The 18,144-nt window shown below is 42.0% G+C and overlaps 1 protein-coding gene across 35 annotated transcripts in view; it reads right to left on the bottom strand.

Moving 5' to 3' along the window:
- The window catches only part of Kcnma1 (potassium calcium-activated channel subfamily M alpha 1), a 706,053-nt gene that overhangs the window by 459,500 nt on the left and 228,409 nt on the right, over positions 1–18,144 (bottom strand). Inside the window, exon 3 of one of the 35 annotated variants that reach the window (XM_063274726.1) lies at positions 1,418–18,144. This exon is cut by the window's right edge and continues 27,934 nt beyond it. The exons of the other annotated variants lie outside the window; for them this stretch is intronic. The gene's annotated coding sequence lies outside the window, so the exon portion shown is untranslated. Of the gene's footprint in view, positions 1–1,417 lie in introns of those variants that run through there. 35 annotated transcript variants of the gene reach the window in all.

Genomic DNA, 18,144 nt, shown 5'->3' with positions numbered 1-18,144 from the left:
GAAATGGTATCTTCTAGAACCTTGACCTTGGACTCCCAGAACCTTCAGAACTAAGATGTGTTTATCTTGTTTATAAGCTTCCCAGTCTGTGGTATTTCGTATCAGCAGCCATATTAAACCCATATCCCTTATCTTGCCAAAGATGGACAAGGGATGTTGTGTGGACCATTCCTATGGTATATCTAAATATGCTGGGAGCCAGTGTGTTGCTTTCAAACCCATAGGTGGGTCCACAGGAAAGCTAGGGCTAGAAAGTGAACTCAGTTCCTCTTCTCCTCATCTTCTCTCTTCATAAGAATGTGATCAACAGTTCTTTCACATTAGAAATCAATCATTAGCTGAGGTTACATTTGTGAAAACTAGCTAATGCCTATTTTTAGAAAGTTTAATCTTCAATTGAGTCATACATTGTATGTACCCATCACACAGGCCTGAAAACAAAGGCACTTAGAAGACAACATGTAATCAACATGTAAAAGACAGCTATTCATTTTTGTTAAAGAAACAAATGCATATGCTTTATGATACCCACAGCTGATACCTCTAGTCAGGGTCAGAGTGGCTGAAAGATGGAGCTCGAGCCTTGAAGCTGGGCTGGATAGGGACTACAAGAGGATTTCAGAAAGGCTGGAAACTCTTCCATGTTTAGCACATTGCCTAAAAAGAATACTCACAGATGCTCGAGAGAGCCCATCTAGCAGCCAGTGCTTACTAAGTCTAATTTTAACCCCCCAGAAACCTACCCAGAAGTCAAGTCACTTCCTACTAATGCTTCAGGGTGGTAGAAATAGATCACATAATAAAGCTCTTGCCCTGCAGGCATGGGGCCCTGAGCTCAATTGCTCCAGAATACATTAATTTTTGTTGTTTTGTTTGCTCATTTGTTTGTTTGAAGCCAGGCATGGTAGCTTGCAATGCTAATCTCAGCTCTATGGATACAGAGACAGGTAGATCCATCGGACTTGCTTTCTTGCCTACTTGGAAAATTACAGACGAGTCAGAGATTCTTTCTCAAAAATAAGTTGGACAGCATTTGAGGAGTATGAGCTGAGGTTGACCTCTGGTCTGTACATGAATGAATAGGCACACACATTTGAATATATACAAAAGAAATGTACTCTGATCTAGAAAACATCCTATTCAAGATTCTAAACCCTCCTGTACAGATGATCCTCCACAAGTCCCTTCCCCTGCATTCCTGTCATTACAAAGCTTTCTTGAACTGAATTCAACAGCACCGGGGCTGTTCTCTCCTCCTCAGCTGTCTCCTTCATGCCAGGGACAGACATCCTCGTTAACATTCTCACAGAGTCACTGTGAGGCTCTCAGAGTCATACCTGGTGATTGTCAGGACTCAGTGCGATGACGCTCTGGGGATGTAGGGATTGCTCATTGATGACTCAGGGGCTGACTCAGCTGCTGGGGGTGGCTTGTGGGGGTGGGACATTAGTCCAGGAGGCTGGACTTCGCCCTTTCCTCCCTTCAGCCACAGCTTCTTTGCTGTGCCTGCTACATATATCAAGTCATATGAACCAAGATTCAGAATGACTGAGAAATAACTTCAGAAACCCCCAAGAAGAGGCTTCTGGAAGACTTTATCCAAGTAGCCGCAAAAAAAAATGTAAGTCATGGTTACATTTATTCTTGAGATACACTGAGAGTATTGTAAATTCTCAAGAGTTTCCTCAGTGACAATGCTAGGGGAAAAGAAATCCCATTTTCATGAGATCAGTTCACATAGAGATGGGGAAAAGCCAAAGGACACAAAACAACATGACCCTATCACAAGTTGTGATTCTCAGCCTGCCTCATGCAGTCAGTGACCATATGTTTGGGGGAAATTATCTTCTTGTTCTGAGACTCTAGTCCTGGAAGAATCTAGACATTCTCTGCAAGACTCCAGCCTGCTGGTAAGCCAGCCACAGATAATGCAGAACATCATGATCCCCTGCTACTGTTAGAAGTTCTGATACTGTCATGCAGACATATCATCTCTTGCATGACCCAGGCTCAGTCTCTCTGATCTCAGATCTCTCTAGGCAGGTGGGGTGCATTCCTCTTTTCATCAATCTATCCAACCAGCCAGTACCATCCCTGCTTTTCTTCCCTTCCCAGACTAAGAAAATTAAGAAGCCTTGTCTGAGGATGTGAACTCAACTCTGCAAACAGACTTAATGAGTCACTCTCAAAAATAGGTCTGGAGGGTCCCCGAGAGATTCACAGGCCTCTTGCAATATTCATGCAGCCATGTTCATCTCTTTGGATCTCTTATCATTGAGTAATCTATTGACATTTAACAATGAAAAAAATAGCAAACAATAGCCCCAGGCTATCAAAAACAAGTCTATTCCTGCAATAATGTCTGCTCTGTGGTCTTTGGAGCTGAATGACTAGACCAAGTTCTGTGTAATGGATTTGTCCACCAGAGTGGTCCACAGGCAGAAAATGTTAAATTCAGGTTGGATATAATTACTTAAATGTGTTTGACCAGTGGTGACTTCTCAGGCACTGTGCCTGAATACTTCTAGGTTCTTATACAAAAGTCTTCCATCCAGACTTTCTCACTTCACCCAAGACAATCACCAATGAGGGAAAACATATGTATTACACTGTCAAAGGGTGGTGTGCACATTAGAAAGAAAGCTACTCATTGACATTCTCTAGGATGACTTTTTCCTCTTTTCATTGAGTGCTGATGCTAGATCAAAAAAGAAGCTATTGCTCCTGGTCTAAGGGTGGATTGGTGATGGGAGGGGAAACACAGACAAAAAGTTAACAAAGGTACCTGGGCCTTTGGTGGTCTGTGATACTGTGAGTCATAGACTATGGATGCTCAACATTCCTTTGTTTTTCCAATTGATTCCTGGTTAGGGCAACTTTCTCCTTTAATAGAAATGTTTCCCCCAAAGGCAATCACACTTGGCTATTGAACACTTGAAAAATAAGTACTGCAAATGAGGAATAGAACTTATAATTCCTGTGTGTGTGTGTGTGTGTGTGTGTGTGTGTGTGTGTGTGTGTCTTCATCATGCGTATGATGGTACATGTGCTACAGGAGCATGTACACATGTATCTTTAGTAACATTCCTCAAGAAATTTCCACCTTGGATTTTAATTTATTTGCTTGCTTGCTTGCTTGCTTTGTTGTTGTTTGTGTTTGATATAAGGTCTCTCATAGTTCTGGAGCTCACCTCATTAAGCTGGGCTGGCTGGCCAGTGAGTCCTGAGGATCTACTTTCCTCCACCTCCCAAGATCTGAACTATAAACACACAACACAGGAGCAATGGTTTTTCTCGTTTTTTAGACACCAGTTCTGGGGATCAAAGTCAGGTCTTCATGCTTACATGCCAATCACTTTACAGGCTGAGATATGACCCTTACCCTCAACATGTCATTTCATTAAAATACAAATAACATGTAGCTATTGTCACTATATTAAACAGTGAATTAAGCCTAAAGCTCAGAAACTTAGAGTATGATGTGTGCACCTTGATCAAACAAACCATGATCTTTCTGGATGAGCACTGAATGTAGCCATGAATATGGGTAAATGGATGTACCAAGCTTCTTGCTGCTCTAGCAAAAGCTATTTCCCAACTGCTCCTCTAGAGAGCATCCACTGGGAAAAAGAGAAAGAACTTGGATATAAAGAATCAGCCAGAGATAGAGACATATTAGAGGCAAAATAGAGCTGCAGCCCTGCCAACAGGTTGTTAATTCAGAATGCAACAGCCCTCTGACATCATTGGAAAGCCAATTGCCAGACGGGGAACATCAGTCTCTTCACGTTTTCAGCAAACACTCCCTTGAATGCAAAATTACAACTTTGTGACTATTTGGGATCCAGCCCTCTGTATTTTTCATGAAGCTTAAAGGAGATTAATTGGACGATCAGGATATTATGGATGAAAACCACATGCATTTCAAATGAGACTGTGACAAATAGCTAGGAAGCCTCCAGAATAGGCAACAGGAACCCAGAACTGGGGAACACATTACCACAGTATATATTCTCATTCTGCAATTTACCCCTGGACAGAAAGGCACCGAGAGTGTATACAGCCTTTCCCTGAGATCCACAAGACAGGAAAGAACCTTGTCATTAAGCAATTATAAGGTCTGAGGGGACAGTGTTGGCACTAAGCACTACAGAAGCATACACAGCTCTGTTCAGATGAATCCCATTATTATTAAGCAGTTCAATCAACATGATAATTATTATAATGGCTGGCATTTATCAAGAGTCTGTTATATGCTAGACAATCTATATGCAATGACTCTAAAGCTCTTGGCAACACTCCATGGTGTTATCTGTTTATCCATATTTATCATGCTTAGTAAATAGGAATGCTAATGTTTTCCACATATTATGTTGGTGAATAGGGATATATATATATATATGTATATTTATATGTATATGATTGAAATACAGTCATTTGTAGTTAAACATTATACATATATTGTGGTGGTCTGAATGAGAAATGTCTTCCACAGTTTCAGGTATGTAAACATTTGGACTCTGGTTGGTGGTGCTGTTTAGGGAGGTTTAGGAGGTGTGGCCTTGTTGGAAGAACTATGCCTATGAGATTAAAAGCCTCATGCTACTTCTAGTTCTCTTTCAGCTTCATGCTTGAGGTTGAAGAAGTCAGCCTTCAGCTTTCTAGGCATGTTGCAATGCCTGCCATTTGCTGTCATATAGTCCTCACCATTATGGACTTTAACCCTTTGGCATCAGAAGCCAAAACACACTATTTCTTCTATACATTGTCTTCATCATGGTGTTCTATCACAACAACAGTAAAGTAACTGATATGTATTTGCCAGTTAGCAAAATGAGGATGAGCTCATCTAGTTTTCACAACAATCTCATGATGTGGACAATACCTGATTCCGCCATTCACTGATGGACATTCACTAAGGACAAAGTAGCTGCCATCCTCTACCCTCCTAGCAAAGCTGGAAGGACAAGAGGAAAGGCACATGTTGAATGAATGGCTAACTCAGCCTTGGTCCATGGTAGAGTGGGGCATGCACCAAGGCCTAGATTACCAACAGAACAGCCAGCAAACATGGGTTCTTTCTTCCATGAGACATTACTGTTTCTTAATAAGTGATGGTGCCAGGCTGATGGCTACCTCCAATAACTTCTCTTAGGCCAACCTATCTCAATATCCATAAATAAAATATAATTGATTTCATGAATAACTTGTCACTTTTCTCAGTGACACTGAGAAATAGCCTCAGACACTTTTCTCATATCAATGGAGAGCATTTTGGGAAACATTTCCTTTGTTTGCCATTCCATGACCAAAAATGAATTTAGCTGCCCTCCTGCAGAGATGGGCTGGAAGTGGTTTTATAACTATCAAATCACTTGTCTTCTTTGAAGTTACCTCTGAGCAAATCCAAGGACAGTCGTTGCCACAACATTTCAGACCATGCTGTGTGTTCCTCATGCCAATGTTACAAACTTTATCACGGGTCAACAAAGAATGGATGTTCCTGGACAAAGCAAGAGGCCATAGAGAGTGACTAGGGAAGGCTTACCATAGTGAAATCCAGCAGGTGAGGTACAGACTGCGCATCACAAACTCAAGCCAGTAATACTCACTTTCTTGACTTCCCAGGAAGGTGAGACTGCACTTATGGCTGTAAACATAGACTTTGTTGAGCATTTCTTTGATGCCTTCCCCTCAGTCTAGATCCCTTTTCAGGACCCACCATTCCATTCCTCACGCTGCCAATGCCCCAGATTCCACATGAGGATCCAGCAGCACAAGGACAACTGAGTCTCTCAATGATCTCTATCTTATGGGAACCATTGTTTGGTTCAGTGGTGGTCACATGGCCCAAGCCAGTCTAATCCAAGTGTCTCTCCATCCTGTGCTAGGATTGCTAGGATAATAATGGACTTGATTTCTGCTGGGCACTGTAAAGAAACTATAGAACAGAAGCACAGGAACTCCACAACCTCTGAGCCCCACTCCTCAAAAAGTCAGTATTTGTTAAAGACATCAGACACCAGACAATGAAAGAAATCAGACTTTGGAAAGATACTATCTGGCCAACAGAGTGATCAGCCCTTAAGTCTGCTCAAACGAGGGCTTCCCAATTAGATGAGATAACAAATCCTTTTTATTTTTGCAGCCAATTATGTTAGACTTCTATTCTTTGAGAAAGAAAGCACCTGAGCAAATGCAAATGTGAAGGTTTGAGCCATCCATCTGAGGAAAGGACAGAAAAGTTAAGGGTGATCTCGCATTTCCTTGAACCTGACAGCTCTATCTCATACAGAAGTAATGTCTTACTCTGATAAAGAACAAACTCTTCCCACACCCTATCCACAAGGGAAACGCCTACTCACCTATCAAGGACCAGCTCAGATGTCTCTTTTGGTTTCCTAGACTAGATTTGGGGCTTTACTTCCATTGAAATGTATTTGCTTGTGTAAATATTAGTACAATACAATTACACATAGCTCAAGAGTAGAGAACATATCTTTTTCATCTCTGCATGCATCAACTCTCACCTAGGAACAGGGATGCAGAAGGCTCTGTTTGGCATGAATTCAGACAGCCACATGCCACTCTGGCTCTGTTTCCTTTCCTACAAAATAGGCATGAGTGGACTCTTATTAAGACATGGCTTCACAGGTATTACTTAATCAGCTGTCTAGGACACTAGGAGGCATATGGCAAATAGGCAGTTACAGGAATTTCATTGAAATTTGTTTAATAAAAAGTAAAATTAAGTTGATAGGACAATACATTTAAAAATCTTACCAAAACAACTAGCTCAGTGATGACAGCCCCAAATTACCATTGAGCCTCAAAGACATAAGCAATCCCTTAAGTCTATGGTTGGGGAAGAAATAAATGTGGGCTTAAAATTTGTCTCTGCCTTGAACCATAGGATCAAATTCATGTTGTCAAACTGGACTCTGGAAGCCTTTTCAACATGTAACAGCAGGCAGGCAAAAGAATGCTGCCAATAATAGGTATGTTAGGGAATGAAAATAGGCAGAAAAAAATGTGTGGGTCACCCCAGGAATGGCCCCTCAGATTTCTGTGACCAAACTATAACAGAGTAGAAGCTATCTTTAGTGATAAGCATCAATTGCTCCTTCTACAAACAAAACTTGATCTTATTCTTTGTTCTTTATCCCTCTGACTCAGAAATGTCTCCATCTCTACCATTAGAGCGCCTGCCCAGGCAGACCACCACTTCTGTCATCCTGAGGCCATCTTCATTGATCCTAGAATATGAATGCTAATTGACCTGAACCAAAGAATGTCAATTCCAAGACTAGTCTAAAACTGCTAAATATGAAAGAGAAGCTGTTTTCTTACCAAAGTTTTTTCCATCAAGGAAGAAATAGGTATGCCGTGCAATTGATTCTGTTATGACACCTCACAAGAAAAGAGCCCGCAAGCATTAAACCAACACGGAAGAAAGCAGAGATAAGCCATGAAAGAAAAGCTGGAGGGAACCGATTATGTCGAGAGATGTTACGGGTGTCAGTCAAGTCATCTCCATTCACAAAACAACTCTTGTTTGCTGACAGCCATTTGTAAGTTTCGAAAGCCTGCCCTTTCTTCCAGAAATCTAAGTCCAAAGCCCATCCCACCCCACACCTTCACCTTCAGCCATCTTGCCAATCTTCATGTCTCGAATTCCTATGCCTTAGGTATACAATAAAATGTGTGGGTGCTTTTTCCATTATCAGTCCATTGTCAGCTTATATCATAGATGGAAATCACCTGTTGTCAGCATGGGAAGAATACATTTAAAACTTCACTACATCCACTATTTGATCTATCACCTTCCCTTCAAGTTTATAACTTAAGAAACTTCAACCATATCACTTCCTTCTATCACATGCAGGCAAAATTATCGTATGAATCTCACTCAGATAAGCCTTTCTTGAAGTTAACAGGTCTTGGTTTAGAACCTGACACTTATAGATGTGGGGATTTCTTCTGTGAGTATGCTTAAGAAGGGGGTGTCAGAGTTAAGACCAAGAGTCAGAGGTATCTGTCTGGTTCTGCTTAGATAGGACCCCCTGAGAAACAGGAATGATGAATTTAGTCTTGGTGTCAAAATCTACTCATGAGTATTTCATTCATTACTTTCCATCTCTTCTATCCCCTTCTTCCTTGCTAGCTGAATAAAGACATGCTTCTTAAGCAAACATCATCATTTTTTTGTGTAGCAGGGTTCTCTGCTTTTCTGGAATATGTAAGCTACTTTAAAAATTAACTTTCCCCTGAGATACAGTAATTTAAATTAAAGGAAAGGCTGGTATTTCTTAAAGTCTTGTTTTCTTTATTCAAATTGACATTTTGTAGATTCCAGAAACCATCGCTCTTATGAAGACAGCTCTCAGTTGCAGATGCCGGGTACACAGTCCCTTCATGGCCTAAAAGACCCGGAGAAGGATGACTCACACATATGATCAGGAGAAATGCAGAGAGAACACTGAGGGAATACAAATGTCAGCTTCTAAAAGTAAAGAATGACTGCAAAGTAAAACAGAACAAGGTGAGGCAGGTTGGAAGTCCCAGGGATACCAGTGACAGAGGCACGGAAGAATCAGAGGAAGCTCAGAGAAACCCCAGCCCCTGACAGCCTTTCCCACACAAAACAGGTACCCCCCTTCCCTCCTTAGCTTTCAGATCTGACTCCAGCATCGTTTCCTGGAGACAGTCTTCCAGAGCATGCCAAACAGGACTACTCTCAATGCAGCCTTCTCCAAAGCAAGTCCATGAACACTGTCAGACTTATCAGCTGGGATTCATAGAGAACTGGTAATAAATGGTCAAAAAAAAGATGGCAGCCAATAGAAGGAACATAATGCATCCTACTAGTTTAAAGGAATTTATGTCTGGTTCTCCTTTATCATCTGACCCTGACATATGTTCTTATCTTCACTGCTTCGAGTTTCACCTTGGAAGTAATCTCAGGCAACCCATCTCTCTTACATAATAATAGCTGGAGTCCTTAATACTCAATGCCATCTATGTATTCTGTGTATATAGGTACTATTCACCACTCAAGTTCTGGTTCTTGGAGATGGCACAGATCAGATGAGGCACTTTTTACAGTAGACAAAAGGAGACTTGTTCACAGCCTGCCACCTCTTCCTCACTGTGCTCAGGATCAGCCTTCATGCCTTCTCCCAGCCCAGAGAGGTGGGGGAACATGCCACCTAAAAGGCATCATAGCAAAGTAATACCACTGCTTGCCTCTCCTGTGTATCTTGAAAAGCCGGGAATCCTTTTAGCTCAAGTCTTCAGAACACCCCCAGCACAGGAAGGTTACTTCTGCAGGTGCTGGTAGGAAGGGTTGTGCTTGGAAGGAGGCAGTGGGAATAGTTATATCTGAACCATCCTGGCAATGACAGTACAGACGCTGCTTTCTGTGTTCAAACTGGTGCTGGTTCTTTGAATGTGGCATCTGTCAAGGCTCAGTGAGGATGACAGATGTCTCTCTGCTCCAGGAACAAACAACACAGCCCTGTGGGGGTGACAGAAACAAGCTCAGCCAAGCCAGAGTGAAGAGGTGCTGCTCTCTGGGAATAATCGGAAGAACAGCGTAGGAGTCCAAGTCTACCAGACACCTGCTCCCCTGAAGAAAGTGTGTCCTCATTATGAAACCTTAGAATTAAAAGGTGACTTCAGGAATGAGTGTGCATGTTCCTGGGTGGCCTCATTCATCAGTGGATGAGCTGTTCATTCAAGAGACGCCGGAGGTATGTCCATAAATGAGAGCCGCATCCCCAAACCACATAACTGCTCAGTTAACCTACAATTAATCCCCCTTCCACAGGGGATGTCAGGTGGGGGATGGAAGTGAGCCAATTTAGGAAGTCTGGAGTCATCTCTAATCCCCTGTGTCCAGATTAGATCATACACATATATATCCATGGAGCTCCTGTCTATGCCTATCAGGTATCTTGTAGGTGCTTGGTGGACAACTGCTAAATGAACAGAACAGTTGCAAGGCAAGTAAAGGGGACAAGACACAAAGACATGAAAAAATGGACACAACAAAGTAGAGTGAAATGACAAGAATAATTAGAGACATCAACTACAGGGATAGAAATAATCTGATGAAAGTACACAAGAGAACTGTCTCACTCTGTATCCTGAATTATGTCCCTAATGTTTGCAATATTTCTTGGAACTGACTCAACACAAGGGGTTGGGGAGAGGCTGCCTACCCCTGACTCAGAGGGGCGACTGCTGTTGTCTTGGAGAAAATGAAAGATGAACACCAATAGATAGAATGAAATGGGATCAATGATCTGGGAAGAAAGCCTGAGCTAAAATGGTAGCAGCTTTTTAGAGGTACTGATGATCAGAGAATCTTTCAGAAAGGAGGAGCCTAGGAGACTCTTGGAGCCACTGTTCACAAGTAGTGCTCAGTATTGTTCCTTGTTTGGGCCCTGATGCAAAGTTTAACAGTGCAGCTTCCCAATCTCTTTGGCTACAGCCAAGCTAAGGAAGGCACTTTTGCTTTAGCCTATGAATTCTCCAAGAAGCAGAGACATCCACATTTAGTCTTATGCTGACTTGACCTCTGGTAGGGAGTATAGGGAGGACCACTTGAAGCTGCTAGGAATTCAAGCATCTTCCACCCAACCCGGAAGATTTTTTAGTCTTCCTCAGATGAAGCTCAATTCTTGTTATTCTGTCCCCATGTGTGTTTCTTGTATGTCCAAAGGAAAACACAGCAAGAAACTGAGTGGAGCCATTTTGATTCTATCATAGCTTGGAAATTAGTAAAGAATCTGAAAAGAACAAAGCAGCAGCCAGAATTTCTGCAGGCCACCAGGAGGGGTTGGGAGATGAGGGTCTTGGCCCAGTCAGAAGTCTGGGTCTTTCACCCTCATGACAGAACTTGAATGATGTTTGGAGCATCTGAAAGAAGGACCCTGGGCTCCCAAGTTATAGGAAAAGGTGCTTTGCTGAGCAGAGCTGGCTTTGGAACCATCAGGATGAGAGTTCAAGCTTTAAATCAGTATCCTTAGAGCTATTTGATCCTGGGCAGAACATTTAACCTCTCTCAGTGTTTGTGTTGCCATTTCTGTTGTGATGCTAACACTTGTTAGGCAGGGAAACTGACAAAATTACATGCCATGAGGTAGTTCTAAGTTCCTGCTGGTGAGAACAGGTAAGTGGAAACTGTTGGCAATTTTAACTACTATTAGTATCACTTTCATCTTCCTCCTCCTCCTCATAGGACACAGCTCAAGCCAAGCTCATCTTCCCAACTCTAAATTCTATAACCCCCCTGCCTCAGTAGGCCAGAATGAGAATGTCCACCTTAGCATGGTCTAGAACCAGAAGAGCCCCCAATCAAGTCTGTGCTCCTCTATATGAGTCCTTCTTTGCTAGAAGGCTATTGTGCCACTTGCCTAGAGTACTGTTGGCCTTTCAGTAATAAGGCTACTCCTGGATTTGCTGCTATGAAGGGTAGATGGAGCAAGAGAGCCAAGGATCTAGAAGTACAGAAGCAGTAAGAAAGATGCTCCTGGCTAATTTTCCTGCTGCCTCCCATTTTCATGACCACAACTGAAAAGAGAAGGGACATCAATGGACCAGGTCATTGGCTCTTGCTAAGAGTATCTACTCCAGGTGGAAATGGGAGCCCCACTATCCCTGTGTATCTCCATATAACCCCTTATTAAGGAAAAGTATAGCCTGGGCTGATGCTGGACTGTAAGAAGCAGGGGTAACATACTACATGAACAACCACAGGCAAGCTGTGCACCAACTCAACCCTGCAAGTAAGAGTCAGATATGCCACTTAGACAGGTGACATAATTTCCGACCCAGCCTAGGCAAACCATGGCCAATTTCTCTATTGTCTTGGAGTTGTGCCCATCTGTAGCTGACCCAGGTCCAGGGACTCCCTCAGTGTACTGTCAGCAATAGATGCTACCCATTAGCACCTAAGCCACCATTGCTTCACACTCTAATCCCTGAAGATCCTTTAGGTTCATTATTTCACTCAGCCCCTAGGAAGCTGGGAAAGAGAAGGCCAGACTGACATGGCATCATGAAAGAGAGGATGGCTCCCCCCTCACGGGCCAGAAGCCAACTGTGACCTTCATACAGCACCCTCAACATCAAGGACATAAACTGAGGAAGAACAAATAGATAACACTGCCCCACATGCACACACACACACACACACACACACACACACACACACACACACACACACACTAAGGAAGCAGGGATGGACTTTAAAACAAGGGAAAGTGGGCTGGGAATACTTGCAACCAAATCTTGGGTTTATTTCTGCCTGCATGTTCATTCCTTTGGGCACCAGGTGTCACCACTGTGAGCCTCAGTTACCCTATCTCTGTAACTGAACACTGTTGGGAGAGAGACACACAGGATGATAGTGTAATGAACAGTATCTAGAAAACAGCAGGCTCTTAATCGATAAATTCAGCAAGTTCTACAGAGCTGTCTCTGATCTAGCCATGTAGCCCATGGAACAAGGCTTGGAGGATATCTTGTCCACTATCTATATGCTTAGATCCATTTTTTCTGTGCAACCTCACCCAAGGACCCTGTCCAATAGTTATGCAAGAGTAAGTTGGACCTTGTGCCCTCCAGAAACCACCAGCTTACCTACTAAAGGGGCAGTATGAAGAGAAACAGCCTCCAGGCCAAACCATTGCATTCAGCAAGCTGAAGCAGGAAGAGGCATATGTGGCCCTTTTAATTGCTCACAATCTACCTGCCAGTGCAGGAGAGATAGAGTGCTCATCAAACTTACACAATCTCTCAATGGGGACAAGTTCCCAAGAGTACTCAGGTCTTGAGATAAACAACTCAAAAACTTACTTTCGGTGAAAGATGAAAATTGCCTATTTTCTTAAAAAGTCTTTTTCTGCAAATGACAGGGTAAGCTCACCTCTCCATTAACCTGCTTTCCGGTTCCTTAATCTTCCAAACAATTGTGAAATGAAATCATCAATCTGGAATTCTGACATAGCTGCCATTTTTGAAATATCTGCTCCCTGGAATTCTCAGTCACAAAGGCATAAGAAAGTCTACAGAGCTTCAGAAGAGCAGAGTCCCCAAGCCCCAGAGACTTTTAACATCAATGATCTATTCCAGCTCTACCACAGAGCCTGAAGCCAAGAAAAGCCAAAGACACTAACAGCCCCTGTTGTCATGTGCTGGCCCTTGGGAGAGTGTATAAGCCTTCCCCATAAAAATGGCATTTGTATTCTAAGTAACCTTTCTTCAAGTCGACTCCATCTGGTCTTAATAAGCAAAATTGCTCTATTACATCCTTCCTTAAAACCGTTCACAATTTTCTATGCTGCCCATTCAAAACTGCAAATTGCTTCCTCTAGCCCACCAGACTACTGGCTATGTCTCTTGATTCAGCCTTCCTTGTCTTAGTTTTTCTCACTGAAGCCTGTGTTGCTCTTCTCACATTAGAGCTAAAATCGCCCTTTCCCTCTTTCTGTACTTCCCATTGATCTCAGCTCAAAGTTGTGTCCTAAGAGAGACTTCCCTGACCACACCCAAGGCACGTTACCCCCATCCTTTCTCTCCTTCTTTCCCATTCATTTAAAAAGTCTCCTATCCTCATGCATTTTGGTTTTGTGAGGTCAGGGACAAGATTCCATCCACCAGTTTATAACAACGCATTGAGTTCCACAGATCCTCAACTATCTTGTCTAGAAAAAAAATAAGAGGAATAATTTAATTCCCCAATTCAGTCGCTTAGAATTCAAAGGCCAATTTCGAAGGTTTCCCCAAACCATGGATTAAGAAGCTGCTGCCTGGTGAGCATGATCCTAAAGTCAGTTCTTAGTAACATGACCATTTTGTGTGCAAGTCTAAGTGTCTTAGTTACTTTTTAATTTCTGTAATGAGACACCATGATCAAGTAACTTACAGAAAGGTTTATTCGGTACTTTATAGTTTCAGGAGGTGAGTTCCATGACAGACATTGTGGGAAGCATGGCAGTAAGCAAGCAGGTATGTGCTGGAGCAGTAGCCGAGAGCTTATATCTTGATCCATAGCAGGAAGCAGAGAAATAACTGGGAATGGAGTAGGCTTTTGAAACCTCAAAGTCCACTCCAGTGACACACATCCTCTTAACAAGTCCATACCTCCCACTCTTTCACAAACAGTTCTATCAAGTGGGAACCAAGTATTCAAACATATAAGCCTGTAGGAGTCAGTCTTATCAAACCACTACAATGTATGTGCACATATTTGTGGGAATGCATGTACCCTTGTACGCATGTAAATGTAGAAGCCATAAGGCAGACTTTAGTTACTATCCACCCACCTTGTTTTTTGAGACAGAGTCTACATTGGCTTGGGACTCACTAATCCCTTTAGAATAGCTAACCACAAAACTCCAAGGTTCCACTTATCTCTGCTTTCCAAGGGCTGGGATTGCAAGTGTCTGGTGATTTATTGTATGTTCCTCCTATTTGTATTACCACCTAAGCTATCTCCTAGTTGTCAACATGACTGTTTTTGATAAGTGAATCCTGATTCCAGGAAACCATGTAACCTGCCTAAGTCATACAATCAGTGAGTAGCAAAACCAGAATTAGAAGCTCAGACTCATTGCAACTGAGTATAACCTAAACCCAGCCAGAATTGAGGAATGAGACTTCACTGTTGGTCTCCAGCGTGGCATTATCCCTGTACACCAGCAAAGTGGGTTGGGTAGACTAGCAGGCTGAAGTTGCCTGTTTACCTGCCTCTGCTTAAATAGTTTTTACTTGGTAGCAGTTGCTGAAATCACTTGGGTTGTATAGTCAACAGGAGCTGGACTAGAACCTGAACCTGCTTTCAGAGCTGACTTTTGTTCCAATGGAGTCACCATAAATCCAGTCTGCTTGGGGAAGAAAAGAAAAGAAGGGGCTTTTATTTTCTGTGGCATGTTAAGGAAGGATTGACTGAGGTTTTCTGCAGCTAAAAGAGCACTGTCAGAGAGTGACTGCCAAGAAAAGTGAGGGGCAAGAACCACGTAGATAGAGGGAATAACTAAGTTGACCCAAAGAAGTTAAAGGCAGAGATAACTGGACCAAATGGTAGAGAGGACTCAACCTCAGAGTTCAGCTCTCAACCCGAGGGATCTGGGCACTTGTCACTGTCCCAAACAATTTTAAGGTAGGCAATCTCTCTAACTTGTAACACACAAGAAAACCTTCCAGGAACACCCCCCCCCCCAGATGATTTTATTGACTTGTTTAATTACTACAAGGTAGGTGACCACTTCATCAGAACTGAAGCTCAGATGTTTTGAAGCTAAAAAGTCTCCTTCAGTTCAGGAAAGAGGTAATTGGCTTACTGTAGATTATCCAATAGCCAAACAAATATCACTATCTCTTCACTATATGTGTGTGCCCATATTACACGGACACATTAGCTAACTTTTCTTCTTTGATCTCCACTATATCTATCTCTATTCGCTTTGTTATACATTCAACCTGGTGCATGAACTTGTAGCTAGCTTTCCAGATGAGTCCTGAGTCCTTGTTCCCCTCCCTGTTTTTGCTCTATGACAGATGCTTCAGGCCATTCACCTCACTTCCCATGGGAATCCTTGTGAGCCCAATTTTTAAAAATCAACTCCCCCTTTCTGCTTGGACTACCAAACTCTCTAACCTTAACTTGCAATGTGTCTTTAATAATGAAATCAAGAGGCACAGAGTGTGCCCTTGATGGGCCCTTTTCTGGATTCCAGAAACAGTGCTAGAAAGATCTCACCTTCTCCCAAATTCTCTTTTCCCTATATTACTGTTTCTTATCTTTCTGATGTCTATAGGAAACATGTGGGATGAGGATGAGTGTGAAAACACATTTCTGCCATGTGGAAGCTCATGCCAGTAATCCCAGCACTCAGGAGGCTGAGGCAGGAGGATCACTATGAGTTCAAGGCCAGCCTTTGACTATGAGGTGAGTTTATAGCTTGAGCTATAGAGCATGAGACACTATCTGGAAATAAAGTAAAATGAACACAGCTTTGAGGTCCCAATTCAGTGTTCTTGAGGGTACTTTGGGTGAGGTCCAAAACCTTTGACTTTTGAGTAAGTTCCCACATTTTGTGAACCACTTGCTCTATAACAGCTGATAGACAAACCGATAGCTTGCCAGAGAAAGAACTATCAGCAACAACAGAATCTATGGCACTCCTAGAATTTGAGAGAGCACTACTTCTCAGACTGGGCAATGGAGCAGTTTTAAATAGTTTTCAGGCAGAAACAAGAACAGCTTCACTGGGAGAGTACCTTTCATGTTGGCCTATGACTAAGAAGTGACTTACTTCCCTGTGCAAATGGATGGGAAGAGGTACTCCAGACTTCAAGCAAAAGAGGGTACACGCACCACTGTGGGGTATGGACTAAGGGAAGGGAAATTTGGAGGCAAAAGGCTGTCCTGCATACAGTCTTTTGTGATATGAATATGACTGTCTCTCATATATCTTGTCTCTTTACTCTTAAGAGTCACCATCACAGGATAGTGAGTTTCAGTTTTGATGAAGTTCTGTTGACCCATCTTTCATGTACCATCTGTCTTTCATGCACCATCATTTTGGCATGAAAGGTTTTCTTAGAAGGTTTTTGTTTTTTACATCTATAGCTATCATTTGGGTTAAATAAAATTTTATATAAGATGTGAGGTTTAGGCTGAGGCTCATTTTTGTTCCTTATTGGATGCCCAACTCTTTCAAGACTACCTGTGTAAATACTTTCTACTTAATCAGCATTATACTCTAAACAGTAAATGGTTGTATTTACTATGGGATTGGTATCTGAATTCTCTACTGTGTTCCAATGAGCTATATGTCTACTCCAGCCAGTCTCACACTATCTTAATTACTGTAGCTTTATAATGAGTCTTAAAATCAGGTCGTTTGATTCCTTCAAACATATTCTTTTTCAAGAATATTTTATTGATTTTAGTTACTTTGTTTTTCAAAATATGTTTCAAGTTCTGGCTTGTTTATATCTTCAAAAGTTCTACTGAGGGAGCTGGGGAGATGGTTTGGTTATTAATAGTAATTCCTGCTAGAATTACTAGTAATTAATAGTAGTTCTAGCACCCACATGACAGATCATATCATCCTGAAATTCCAATTCCAGAGGATCTGATGCTCTCCTCTGATTTCTTCAGGTACCAGGCATGTACCTCATGATACACATATATGCATCTGATCAAACACTCATACACATACAATAAATAAAGTCTTATTCATATTTTGATGGGGATTATATTAATTCTATAGAGACATTTGAGAGAATTGGCATATTTAGCATGATGAGTCTTCAAGTGCACAAGTATAACATGTCTTGCCATTTATTTGATCTTTACAATTAGTATCTTAACAGCTTGGGAAGCACTTCTCTAGACTGGATAATCGCGTGGATAGATTTATAAAATACAGAAATGCACATGCAAGACACAGACCTATAAGTCAAGACCTTCTCAGACCAAGCTCATAAGGTAAATTATATATTGGGGCATATTTTTTTAAGAAATGTGTTCACATATGGGTGTATATGATGCATGTGTATATGTATGTGTCTGGTGTATGTGAATGTATGTGTGTTTGTGTGCGTGAATATAAAGGTCAGAGGAGAACCTCAGGCATTGGTTAAATCTTGTTTAAGGCTGGATCAATTTGCTGTCCATCACTACCAGCCTACTGAACCTGTGAGCCTCTGGAGAGTCCCTTGTCTCTGCTTCCCATCCTATCAGAGGAGCATGGAATAGGAGTGAGTGTGTTGCTACCACCAGCTTCACATGCGTTCTTGGGATTAGAACTCAGATCCTTGTATTTGTGTGACAAGTATTTTACTCACTGAGCCTGGGTGGGGTTTTTTTGTTGTTATTGTTTTGTTTTGTTGCCTTTTTTTTTCTATGTGTTCAAGCTATGAACCTCTGTTTAGTTACAGATGAGGGATAGATAGAGTCTAGGCACCTGTGGCTCTGTTCCCATGTTCATTAATTAAACCAATCTGATTAATTCCCCAGGTTTGTTACGTCTCAATGCTATTCATTAGCATCCTTCAAGAATAGGGGTCCCCTTACTGCAAAGTCTCGTGGAGCAATTATGGTGGACAGATTTGACAAACTGTCTC

The sequence above is a fragment of the Rattus norvegicus genome, chromosome 15 (genome assembly GCF_036323735.1).
Source record: "Rattus norvegicus strain BN/NHsdMcwi chromosome 15, GRCr8, whole genome shotgun sequence".
NCBI classification, from domain to species: domain Eukaryota; kingdom Metazoa; phylum Chordata; class Mammalia; order Rodentia; family Muridae; genus Rattus; species Rattus norvegicus.
The sequence above is the reverse complement of the archived record's forward strand: the minus strand, read 5'-3'. Positions and strand labels throughout refer to the sequence as shown.